This window comes from Chlorocebus sabaeus, chromosome 22 (genome assembly GCF_047675955.1).
Source record: "Chlorocebus sabaeus isolate Y175 chromosome 22, mChlSab1.0.hap1, whole genome shotgun sequence".
NCBI lineage: Eukaryota > Metazoa > Chordata > Mammalia > Primates > Cercopithecidae > Chlorocebus > Chlorocebus sabaeus.
In genome coordinates, this window is record NC_132925.1 from 70,602,407 (window position 1) to 70,614,909 (window position 12,503).

Here is a 12,503-nt window from a genome sequence, read left to right on the forward strand (position 1 = left end):
TGAGCCACCATGCCCTGTTTCTGTCTTTTCATGTGCCCCTCCTCTGGACCTCCCTGGGTCTTTTCTACTACTCTCCATGCCTTCCACCCCCATCCTTGTGCCACTTTGGAGTAGAAAAAAGGATGTCCTGCTGCAAAAACAAGTTGGCATTTGTTGAATTCTAGTTCAATGTACTTCAGGCTGGTGTGCAAAAGTGCTTTATATGTATTTTCCCATTTAATCCCCACAACAGCCTAATGGGGTATATAGTGCTAGCTAATCTCCATTTTACAGAGAAAGAATCTGAGAATTAGAAAGGTTATGTAATTTACCGCTATTAGGAGAAAAGCAGGAAGTAAATCCTGAGTTGGCAAACTCCAAATACTAAACTATGAATTCCTCATTCCATGAATGCTATCCAGGAACAACTTCTCCATAGGAAGAGTGAAAGTAGTCAACAAAACTTTTTAAATGGATTAATGAAAATCGAATGAATACATGCTAAGCCCAGTTCTTCTTGCTCATTGTTACTTCTTCAAGATAACAGTCGTAATTTTCTTTCATTTACTAGTGGCAGAAGGGCTAAGTCAGGCCTCAATCCAAGCACAGGTCAAAATAACCCTTACCTAGGAAACTACCCAGTCTCAGGTGTTGTCCACTGGGCTGAATTATTGATTGCTAGTGGATCAAGTACAGTATTTATTTCTAGTGGATCAAGTACATTTCTTAAATTGTTTTCTAGTCAATAAAATGTCTTATACTAGTGAATATACTTGTTAAAATCACAGATAACCATAATAAACTAAGTATTGATCAGTGGCACTGTAAGTATCTATTGATCCTTCCCCATTTTGAATTGTTCAGGGGCAGTGTGATAATGTGAATTATGAAATGCTCTTCTCCAATGCCCTTGAGAAGCCCTTTCAAAATTCCGCCCTATCAGATGTATGGACCTGTGGGCTTCACCCGGATTCTCTTTGGAAGGAGTGCATCTGAGATTAACCTCAGATTGGAATCTGAGCCCACCATCAGAGTGTCTTTACACCACTTTCATCCTTTTCTGCCTTTGATGATTCAGGGAGAATCTGTCACCTCTGCAAAAGAAAATAGGAGTATGCGAAAGATCCATTTTGGCAATACTTAACTGATTGCTCTTCTTAACATTAAAACAGGCACAAACACATTCTATTTCCTTTTGCTTTTGAATATCAGAAGCCTTGGCAAGAATAGTATGCTGGGAGTAGGAGGGGGATGGGAGGTCACCTAGCTTCTGAGTTTCATGTAATTATCTCTTCTTGAATGGTTATAACATTCATGTGAAGTACCCAAGGTTTAAAAGATCCATGATTTTTCAACTGGGACTGTACCACACCCTGTGGAGCATCTGGAAATACGTTTTGGCTTCTCCTAATGATTTGCAGGGAACCAGGATCATTAAATATACTGTACCTAGGTGTGGTGGCTCATGTCTGTAATTGCAGCACTTTGGGAGGCCAAGGTGGGTGGATCACTTGAGGTCAGGAGTTCAAGACCAGCCTGGCCAACATGGTGAAACCCCATCTCTACTAAAAATACAAAAATTAGGCAGGCGCAATGGCGTGCACCTGTAATCCCAGCTACTCGGGAGGCTGAGGCAGGAGAATCACTTGAACCCAGGAGGCAGAGTTTGCGGTGAGCCAAGATTATGCCACTGCACTCCAGCCCCAGTGACAGAGTGAGACTCTGTCTCAAAAGAAAAAAAGAAAAACCATGTGTCCAACAAATATTAGGATACCAACTATGTGGCAGTCAGTCACTGTACTAGTCAGTGGGGACACAATGGGCCCTGCTTTCCTGAAGCTTACAGGCCAATAGGGGAGAAAAAGAAGTAACCTCTCTCAGTAAGCTAACATGGCAATCCTATGAAAGCCAAGCGTGGTGAGAGGGGTGGGAGCTATAGCTGACACTGGAGGGACACAATGGGCCCCTTCGGAAAAGTAATGTTTAAACTTAGACTTGCGGATTGGTAAGAGAAGATACAATTAAGCAAAAAGAATAGAAGCTCTCTAGGGTTTAAGAGAATGACATATAACATTCGCCAAGGCTGTAAAGCCAGGATAAGCTTGGCCAGTTTTAGAAACTAAAAGAATGTGAAGACAGATTATGCTAGGATTAAAGAAATCTATCAAGGTAAGAAGAAAGCAAGCTGCCATTTTTGGCCTCCCACCATAAACAGTGGGTTACAGGCATACATTACTGTCTCATTCTCCCTACAACTGTGCAAGAAAAATGGTCTTATCCCCAGATGAGGATATGAAAAGGGAGGTTCAGAAAGTTTAATATTCCTTTGGTTACATGGCCAAACAGTAAGTAAGTGGTAAAGCTAAAATTCAAACCTACATCTGTTTGACTCCACATCTCATGTTACTTTATTTTATTTATTTTATTTTATTTTATTTTATTGAGACAGAGTCTTGCTCTGTTGCCCAGGCTGGAGTGCAATGGCACAATCTCTGCTCAATGCAACTTCTGCTTCCCGGGTTCAAGCAATTCTTCTGCCTCAGCCTCCCTAGTAGCTGGGATTACAGGTACCCGCCACCATGCCCAGCTAATTTTTGTATTTTTAGTAGAGGTGGGGTTTCACCATGTTGGCCAGGCTGGTCTCAAACTCCTGACCTTGTGATCTGCCCACCTCAGCCTCCCAAAGTGCTGGGATTACAGGCATGAGCCACCACACCTGGCCATCATGTTCTTTATTAACCATGACATTACAAAAATGCAATTGCTCACCAGGTGCAATGGCTCATGCCTGTAATCCCAGCACTTGGGGAGGCCAAGGTAGGAGAATTGCTTGAGCCCAGAAGTTTGAGCCCAGCCCTGGCAACATAGTGAGACCCCCTTTATGGAAAAAAATAAAAACTGAGCCAGGTATGTGATGCGCACCTGTAGTTTCAGCTATTTGGGAGGCTGAATTGGGAGATCATCTGAGCCTAAGAGGTCAGGGATGCAGTAAGCCATGATCATGCCTCTGCACTCCAGCCTGAGTGACCGAGCAAATCCCCATCTCAAAAACAAAACAAAACAAAACAAAAGAAGCAGTTGCTCAACAACCACCTCTCTTAAATGGAAATCAATGAAAATGAAAAGGGAAGGGAAGAAACAGCCAAAGTAGGCCTGGGGAGGAAGAAAGAGGGAAGGTCAAAGCGAAGGTTGGAAATCAGATCAGCACGGTGAAAATAACCAGGGGGAGAAAAAACAGTCTAGGGTAACCTGCATCTCGTGGATTTTCAAGCTGTTCAGTTGCAACACTCCTGATCAGGGCATGGCTTGAAGATATTCCTGATGTGGGGCCCATTAACACTGACTGGGCTGGAATTACCTGTGCAGACAGGCTGGAGGAAAGGAGCAGTGGTGTTTGTTTAAGAAATGTACTTGGAAAACATGAGATGTGGTTAACTAGACAAGCATCACAGCAGCTGGCCTCTTCTTCCCAACACACACAGAACTTCACCAGAGAAACCATTCTCTATGTGACCCTCCTCATTTTCAGAAGAAAATGACCTCATAAGAAGATCAGGGCTGGGTACAGTGGCCCAAGCCTGTAATTCCAACACTTTGGGAGGCCAAGGCAGGAAGATCACTTGAGGCCAGGAGTTTGAGACCAGCCTGGGCACTATAGCAAGGTCCTGTCTCTACAAAATAATGAAAAGGAGTTGGGTGTGGTGGCATGCCCCTGTAGTCTAAACTACTCCGGAGGCTGAGATGGGAGGATCACTAGAGACCAGGGGTTCAAGGTTACAGTGAGCTATGATCACACCATTGCACTCCAGCCTCAGTGACAAAGTAAAACCCTGTCTCCAAAAAGAAAAAAGAGAAGATTAAGGATTGGAAAGCAATGATGAGAAAGATCTCATCAAGATGCTGACAATTGGTCGGGCACAGTGGCTCATGCCTGTGATCCCAGCACTTTGGGAGGCCGAGGTGGGCAGATCACGAGGTCAGGAGATCAAGACCATCCTGGCTAACACGGTGAAACCCCGTCTCCACTAAAAAAAAAAAAAAAAATACACAACATTAGCTGGGCATGGTGTTGGATGCCTGTAGCCCCAGCTACTTGGGAGGCTGAGGCAGGAGAATGGCATGAATCCAGGAGGCGGAGCTTACAGTGAGCCGAGATCGCGCCACTGTACTCCAACCTGGGCAACAGAGCAAGATTCCATCTTAAAGAAAAAAAGAAAGAATACTGACAGTCCAATACTGGGAAGGGCATTTCCAGAAGCCCTTCAATTATCATAGAAGAAGCCTTCCAGGGACTTGATAGTGGGTGTCTAAGCAGACACCCTCATCTTTATAAAGTAGTGGTTAAATGTGAAGGCTTTGAAGTCATGCAGACCTGGAGACAGACTGCTGTGCTTTGAATATTTCCTGGCCTTAGTACTGGCTGGTTATATGAACTATGGGAAGTTTCCTGACCTCCCTGGGCCTTAGTTTCCTCTCTAGCACATATCTCACAAGGACATTGCGTGGGCTGAACAAGATAAGGTATGTAACCAGCTCAGCATAACATCAAGTCTCTAGAATGTATTCATAATATAAACTATTTTCTGAGGGAGAAAAGGCAGAAGATGTTGTTGAATATTAAGATAATGTTTGGAGGATTTGCACTGCCTTAGTTTAAACACTGAAATGACAGCACTAAACTACCTCATCGTTGAGGGCTGATTCATGTCTCAGGCACTGTTGTAGGTACTGGGAACACTTTTTTTCCTATTTATTTATTTATTTTTATTTTATTTTTATTTAGTTATTTTTTTGAGACAGAGGCTTGCTCTGTTGCCCAGGCTGGAGTGCAGTAGCACAATCTCGGCTCACCGCAACCTCTGCCTCCTGGGTTCGAGTGATTCTCCCACCTCAGCCTCCCGAGTAGCTGGGATTACAGGCATGCACCCCCATACCTGGCTAATTTTTGTATTTTTAGTAGCGACGGGGTCTCATCACGTTGGCCAGGTTTGTCTCAAACTCCTGGCCTTAGGTGATCCTCCCACCTCGGCCTCCCAAAGTGCTGCGATTACAGGCTTGAGCCACCATACCTACCACTTTTTTTTTTATTTAATCTTCACAGCAAGTTTGTAATTATTAATTCCAAACAGAAGCTCAGAAAGGTTAAGTAGTTTGCCCAAGTTACATAGCTAGAAGGTACCCAGGCCTGGATCCCAATTCACAAATGTATAAAAGAGAAACTTTGTAAAGCATGAATTTGCTCCACTCTGGAGTCCATTGTTCAGGGAGGTTGCATGCAGGTCTCACCTGAGGAATTAGACTGATCAAGGTGTTTTCCTAACAGTTCAGCTACAGCTCTTCTGCATGGTCAGGACTAGGACAAGCACTTGTGACGTCCTAGGACAGCCCTGCTGCTGCCTCAAAGACAGGTCCCTACCTTTTCTATGTTCATACGAATGCAAATAAGCCAGCCAGTAGGATGGTCAGATTTAATAAATGCAAATACAGGAGGCCAGTTAAATTTGAAAAATAGCTCTAACCACCAAATTTTTGTAATTTAATTTTTTAAAAAGCTGAATATAGGACATTTAAGGCATCCTGGAAAAAAATCCATATAGGACACCAAACAAAATAATTAAAACAGGACATGTCCTGTAGATACAAGACACCTGGGAAACCTGCTTGCCACCCCCCTGCTCAGAAGCAAGTAGGACAATAATAGATGTTTGAGAAACCCCAAACCCTTGATTGTAGGCTGAGCAAATCAGTGTCATATCCTTCCCATCCACAGAGAAGCTGGCCCTGCTCAATCCCAGAGCCTTTCTTCAGACTGAAAACCTTCTAGGATAGGCCCAGTGTGGTTTGTAATCATGCACAGAATATATAGAAACTCCCCTGGAAGAACACGCCTGAGAAAACCTTTTCTTTCTTCTTTGTATTTGTTTATTTAGAAATGTGTTACAATTTTGGCTAACTGGGCACAGTTTTAAAGGTTCTTAAAACAAACATTTGGGTTCCATCACATCTACATAACATTGGTCAAGAATCCATCCATCCATCAAATCTATTTGCAGCCAATCAAAATCTCAGTCCTTTAGAACTGTGTCAAAATCCAGCAATCAACCTGTAGCCAAGGAGCTGAATATTCACAGAGAAAATCACATAAGCAAGCGGATTTATTTTATTTTAGAGTTATGATCACAATCTCACACGGACACTCAACGCTGCTATATTTCTCATAAATGCGCACTCCCATGTTACACAAGTATTTGAGAAAACCTTTTCTAAAAGTAGTTTTCTCTGGCCTAGCATTCTGGAGCTTGGTCAATGAGGACATCTAGAGGCCTGTCTGGGTTAATGCAGGCAGGAGTCGCTCAGTCTGAATTCACACTTCAACTCAACACGAGGTGTACAAACAAGTTTCAGTAGCCCTGCAGAAAAAAATAAACAAAACTTAATTTCTAATGCCCAACAACTCCATTTACTAGTTATTTCTTCTCGGGGAAGTAGCTTAAATTTTTTAAAATACCACTTTTTATAAAATGGAAATAATTGTAACAATCTCATAGAATTTTAAGGATTCAATAAAATGATGTACTTCAGGAGCTTAGCACAGTGCCTGGGACAAAGTGAGCCCTTATAAGTGTTTGTTGTCCTTATTGTTTCTAATGGGAAACTACAAAGAAATGGAATATAAGAGAGTTAATAACATAACATTTAACATTGTTTAATTTAAATATTAATTAAATTAAATACAAACATTAAATGTTAATAATACTTAACAGTCATTGAGTGCTAAGGCCAGGCTTAGGGTTAAATGAGTGAGGTACCTGCTCACGTGCAAATTTTAAGAGTGCACCCAAAAACCTGGTTGACAAGATAAGTAATATTTCAATGCAATCTTTTGAAAAAATCCAACTTTATGCAATTTTTTTTCCCATGATTAAAAAAATGTTAACCCAGCACAGTAGCTCACACCTGTAATCCCAGCACTTTGGGACGCTGAGGTGAGTGAATTGCTTGAGTCTAGGAGTTTGAGATCAGCCTGGGCAACATGGTGAAACCCTGTCTCTACAAAAAAAACCACAAAATTTAGCTGGGCATGGTGATGTACGCATATGATCCCAGCTACTCAGGATGCTGGTGGGAGGATCACTTGAGCCTGAGAGGTTGAGGCTGCAGTCAGCCAAAATCACGCCACTGCACTCCAGCCTGGGTGATAGAGCCAGACCTTGTCTTAAAAATAAATAAAATCGAAAAAAGTCAAAATTTTATATAAATACGAGCTTAGTATCACTGATTTTTTCATTTGGCTTCAGACTCCAATATGACTCAGAACTGCACTGCACTGAGTTAACCCTTCATCTTAAATAACCAGAGGCGACATCTTTCTCCCATCTGTAAAATAGACACCCGTTTTACAGATGGGAGGGAGAAAGGAAGCCTGGAGGAACTGCTCACACACACTGCCCAAGGTCACATGATCAAGTAGAAATCAAGCCCAAATCGGAATGATTCTAAAGCTCATTCTTTCCCCCTTCTCTCTCACACATACCTCTCCTTCATCATGTGACTCAGGCTACAGTTTTTCTATTCCAGGGTATAATTTTACCAGTGCTGTATTTAGATTTGCCAGGTGAGCAGATACAAATTTAAAATGCCCAGTTAATGTGAAGCTGTGCTGGCGATGACATTTTCCCTGAATTAAATGTTAGAAAGATATTGTCTTACTGCATTCTCCATTCTCTTTGTTGTAGAGCTTTCTCTGAACCATCAACCAACCACAAAGTCATAGTTGGATCTGATTTTTGACCTGACATCAAATCCTGCCTTTGTAGTTAACAGACTCTAAGGCTTAGCTACATTACTGAGGTGGAGCTATCAATAAGTCATATATAATAGTGTTTTTCACCATGTTATATGTAATAACACAGTGGTCAGTCTGCATAATCCAGAGATTTATGTTATGTTTCTTTTTTTTTTTTTTTTTTTCCCTGAGTCCAAGTCTGGCTCTGTCACCCAGGCTGGAGTGGTGCAGTGGCACAATCAGATCACTGCAACCTCCACCTCCCGGGTTCGAGCAATTCTCCTGCCTCAGCCTCCCAAGTAGCTGGGATTACAGGCACCCGCCACCATGCCCGGTTAATTTTTGTATTTTTAGTAGAGACAGGGTTTCACCATGTTGGCCAGGCTGGGCTCAAACTTCTGACCCCATGTGATCCACCCTCCTTGACCTCCCAAAATGCTGGGATTATAGGCGTGAGCCACCCCACCTGGCCAAGGTTACTGTGTTTCAAGATAACTAGATATAACAAATGAAACCTATCTGAGTTACTTCAAAATAGATTGTTTGCTTTAATTCTTAGAAAAAATAAAAATAAATAAATAAAATTCTCAGTTAAATTTGAGTTTAGGATAGTAGCTGGGACCACAGGCGCACATCACCAAATCATTGTTAGGATTCGTAATGTCCCATGCATATCTTTATTTTATCTGACAGTCTATCTTCCTCGCCTCATCACCCAGGCGACCAGACATTTTTAATAAACAGAGCTCACAATTTCAAAATGTTATGGATCTGCTGGATCAGGCCTGCCATTTCTGTGCTGAGCACAGATCAGAAATAGTAAATGGCTCTAATAGAGTAACAAGGGCCAAAGAAATATTGAAAACTGGCTTGGTATCTATCTAGGCTTAAAAGAAAAGGGACAGCATGAGCTTCATTTGGCTTTCCCAAATCCCCTTTCTGGACTTTGCTGAGATGCTTTGGTAGGAGAAATGACAAGCCTGACTTGGAATAAAATACAGAAAATTCTTTAGGTGACCTGTGTTGTTTGGCCTGCAAATGTTATTTGTTGTTTTTTAGGATCTCCAGCTCCTGGCAACATAAATTGTTTTGTTGGCAGAGCAACATTCTGAACCCCAACGATTTGCTTCCATTCACAGAGCAATGAAAATGATTGAGAACATGTGAAATTTGTTCTTTAAAAATACTAGTGATCATGCTGCCTAACTGAAGCTGAAACATTAGCAAGGTTCAATTCCTTGGAGTTCAGTGAATTGAATCGAATGTATTGTCAGCATTTATTTCTTCTAATAACGTTGCTCCATGCAGATGAAGAGGGAGAAAATGTTTCAAGGCTAGCCTGAACTTTAGCTACTATTTAAGAAAAAAAATTGAGAAATTTTTATTTATTTATTTATTTTTGGAGGATGGGGGTGGTTGGTTGTTTTTTTGAGACAGAGTCTCACTCCATTGCCCAAGCTGAAGTGCAGTGGTGTGATCTCAGCTCACTGCAACCTCTGCTTCCCGGGTTCAAGCGATTCTCCTGCCTCAGCCTCCTGAGTAGCTGGGATTACAGGCGTGCACCACCACACTTGGCCAATTTTTGTATTTTTAGTAGAAATAGGGGTCTCACCATGTTGGTCAACTGGTCTCAAACTCCCGGCCTCAAGTGATCCACCGGTCTCAGCCTCCCAAAGTGCTGGGATTACAGGCATGAGCCACCACGCCCGGCCTCAACTTTTATTTTAGATGCAGGGAGTACATGTGCAAGTTTGTTACATGGGTATATTGTGTGATGCTGAGTTTTGGGGGAAGATTGATCCTGCCACCCATGTAGTGAGCATAGTATCCAACAGTTATTCAACACTTCAACCGCTTCCTCCCTCTCCCCTTCCATCCTCTAATAATCCCCAGTATCTATTGTTGCCATCTTTATGTCCATGTGTACCCAATGTTTAGCGCCCATTTCTGGGTAACAACGTGCAGTATTTGGTTTTCTCTTCCTGCATTAATTTGCTTAGGATAATGACCTCCAGCTGCATCCATGTTGCTGCAAAGGACTTGATTTTGATCTTTTTTATGGCTGCATAGTATTCCATGGTATATATGTACCACATTTTCTTTATCCAATCCACTGTTGAAGGGCACCTAGGCTGATTCCATGTCTTTGTTATTGTGAATAGACAATAACAGACAAGTTATTGTGATGAACAGACACGCGCAAGTGTCTTTTTTGTAGAGCAATTTATTTTCTTTTGGGTATATACCCAGTAACAGGACTGCTGGATTGAATGGTAATTCTGTTTTAAGTTTTTTAAGAATCAATTTCTGATTCATATCCTGCCTATCCATCCAGTGAAACTTTCCTAGCTCCCTCTCAAAATAGATTCTCCCCAGAGTACAGCCTACCACTTTACATGGTCTACCAATTTCAGGATTACTGGGATGTGTGTGTGAGTTCCTTTCCTAGTAGACTTCTTTCCTACACTGCAAGCTCTTAGAAATCAGGGCCCATGTGTTATCTATATATGTGTTCCATATAGGATTTAAAAGCTATTTCCCTTTCCAGCAAGTGCTTATGGAATTGTGTAGTGTATACATACTGCATCAGTTTGCTAGGGCTGTAAACAAAGAACCATAAACTAGGTGACTTAAACCACAGAAATTTATTATCTCACAGTTCTAGGGTCTGAGATCAAAGTATTGGTGGGGTTGGTTCTTCTGAAAACGTGAGGGAGAGTCTGCTCCATGCTTCTGTGTGCCAGCTCCTGGTGTTTTGCTGGAAATTTTTTTTTTTTTTGAAAGACACAGCCATATGAAGATATAACCTGGCTGAGTGCAGTGGCTCACGCCCATAATCCCAGCACTTTGGGAGGCCAAGGCGGGTGAATCACCTGAGGTCAGGAGCTTGAGACCAGCCTGGCCAACATGGAGAAACCCTGTCTCTACTAAAATTACAAAAAATTAGCCAGGAGTGGTGGCACGCACCTGTAGTCCCAGCTACTCAGGAGGCTGAAGCAGGAGAATCACTTGAACCCAGGAAGCTGAGGTTGCAGTTAGCCAAGATGGTGCCACTGTACTCCAGCCCGGGCGACCGAGCAAGACTCATTCCCCCCCCCAAAAAAAAAAGAAAAAGAAAAAGAAAAAAGGCACAAACTAGTTGGTTTAGGGCTCATCCTAATGATTTCATTTAAATGTGATTATATCTATAAAAACCTATTTTCCAAATAAGGTCACATTCTAAGATACTGGGGTTGGCAATCCAACAGATCTTTTGCGGGGACACAAATCAACTATAACACACACCAAACGAAGAGGAAAAGTTGCCCAAATCTGAAGACGATTTAGAATTCTGAACTAAAATTATGCATTAACAGACACAGACACAGAGGGAAGATGAGTCATTTGACTATGGATGCAGCTATTGGAGTAACACATCCACAAGCCAAGGATGCAAGGATTGTCAGAAGCCACCGAAAACTAGGAAAGAGATATGGAGCATGTTTTTCTTTTTAGCTTCTAGAAGGGATCAACCCTGCCCACACCTTGATTTTGAACTTCTGGCCCCAAAATGCTGAGAGAATAAATCTCTGTTTTGTCTGTCTGTCTGTCTGTCTATCTATCTATCTATCTATCTATCTATCTATCTGTCTGTCTATCTATCTGTCTATCTATCTGTCTCTATCAAGGGAGACTAACAGGTTCTGGTTGTTTTAAAAAATCTGGTTGTTTTAAAACTCTGTACTCAGTGGAGTTTCTTGAGGGGAAGGACTTGGGGAGGTAAAGTCTTATTCAAAATTACCCTGAATAATGACATTGAAGTAAAGATAGCTCTACTAGATCAGGATATTGACTGTTGAGAACAGAATATTAATCAGATGTTCTCTCTCTTTCTCTCTGTTTTCTTAATAGCATTTCTCAGGTTTTATTATATTTCTCTAGCCCAGTGTTTGTCAACATGGAGCTCTCCAGCTACTCAGTCACCTGCCCCAGAAATGGCTGTTAAAAATGAAGATTCCTGGCCCCTTCCCCAAACCCACAGGATCAGAATTTCTGAGCTGGGAATCCCGGGGCCCTGCACATGAACAGGTGTCTCTGGTGACTCTCATGCATGCCGAGAACCCATGATGTAGCTCCCTGTTGCTCAGAGTGTGGTACAAGGACCAGCTGCAAGCACCCCCAGGCGCTGCTTAGAAAGGCAGTGTTCCAGGTCCCAGTCAGGACTACCAAATTACAACCTGCACCTGCACAGGATCCTCAGCTGATGCTTAGGTGCATTAAAGCCTGAGAAGCTCTGCTCTTTCCCCCACGCCACACTGAAGTAGGAGAGTAATTGTTAAGAAGGCACACTCACTCTCCACTCCTGTCTCCACAGAGGGACTGAAGCTAGACCGGTGTATGTTATATCCATCTAAGAAGACTTCTTAAAAGCCATATTGTAATTGGCCCACCCTACAATGTGCCAACTAAATAAGAATATTCAGGCCAGGTGTGGTGGCTCACACCTGGAATCCCAGAACTCTGGGGGGGGCTGAGGAGGGAGGATTGCTTCAGGCCAGAACTTTGAGACCAGCCTGGGTAACATGGAGAAACCCCGTCTCTGAAGAAGAAAAGAAAAATTAGCCTGTCATGGTGGTGCATACCTGTAGTCCCAGCTATTCCAGAGGCTGAGGTGGGAGGATAGCTTGAGACCAGGAGGTTAAGGCTGTAGTGAGCTATGATTGTGCCACTGCAGTCCAGCCTGGGTGACAGAGGGAGA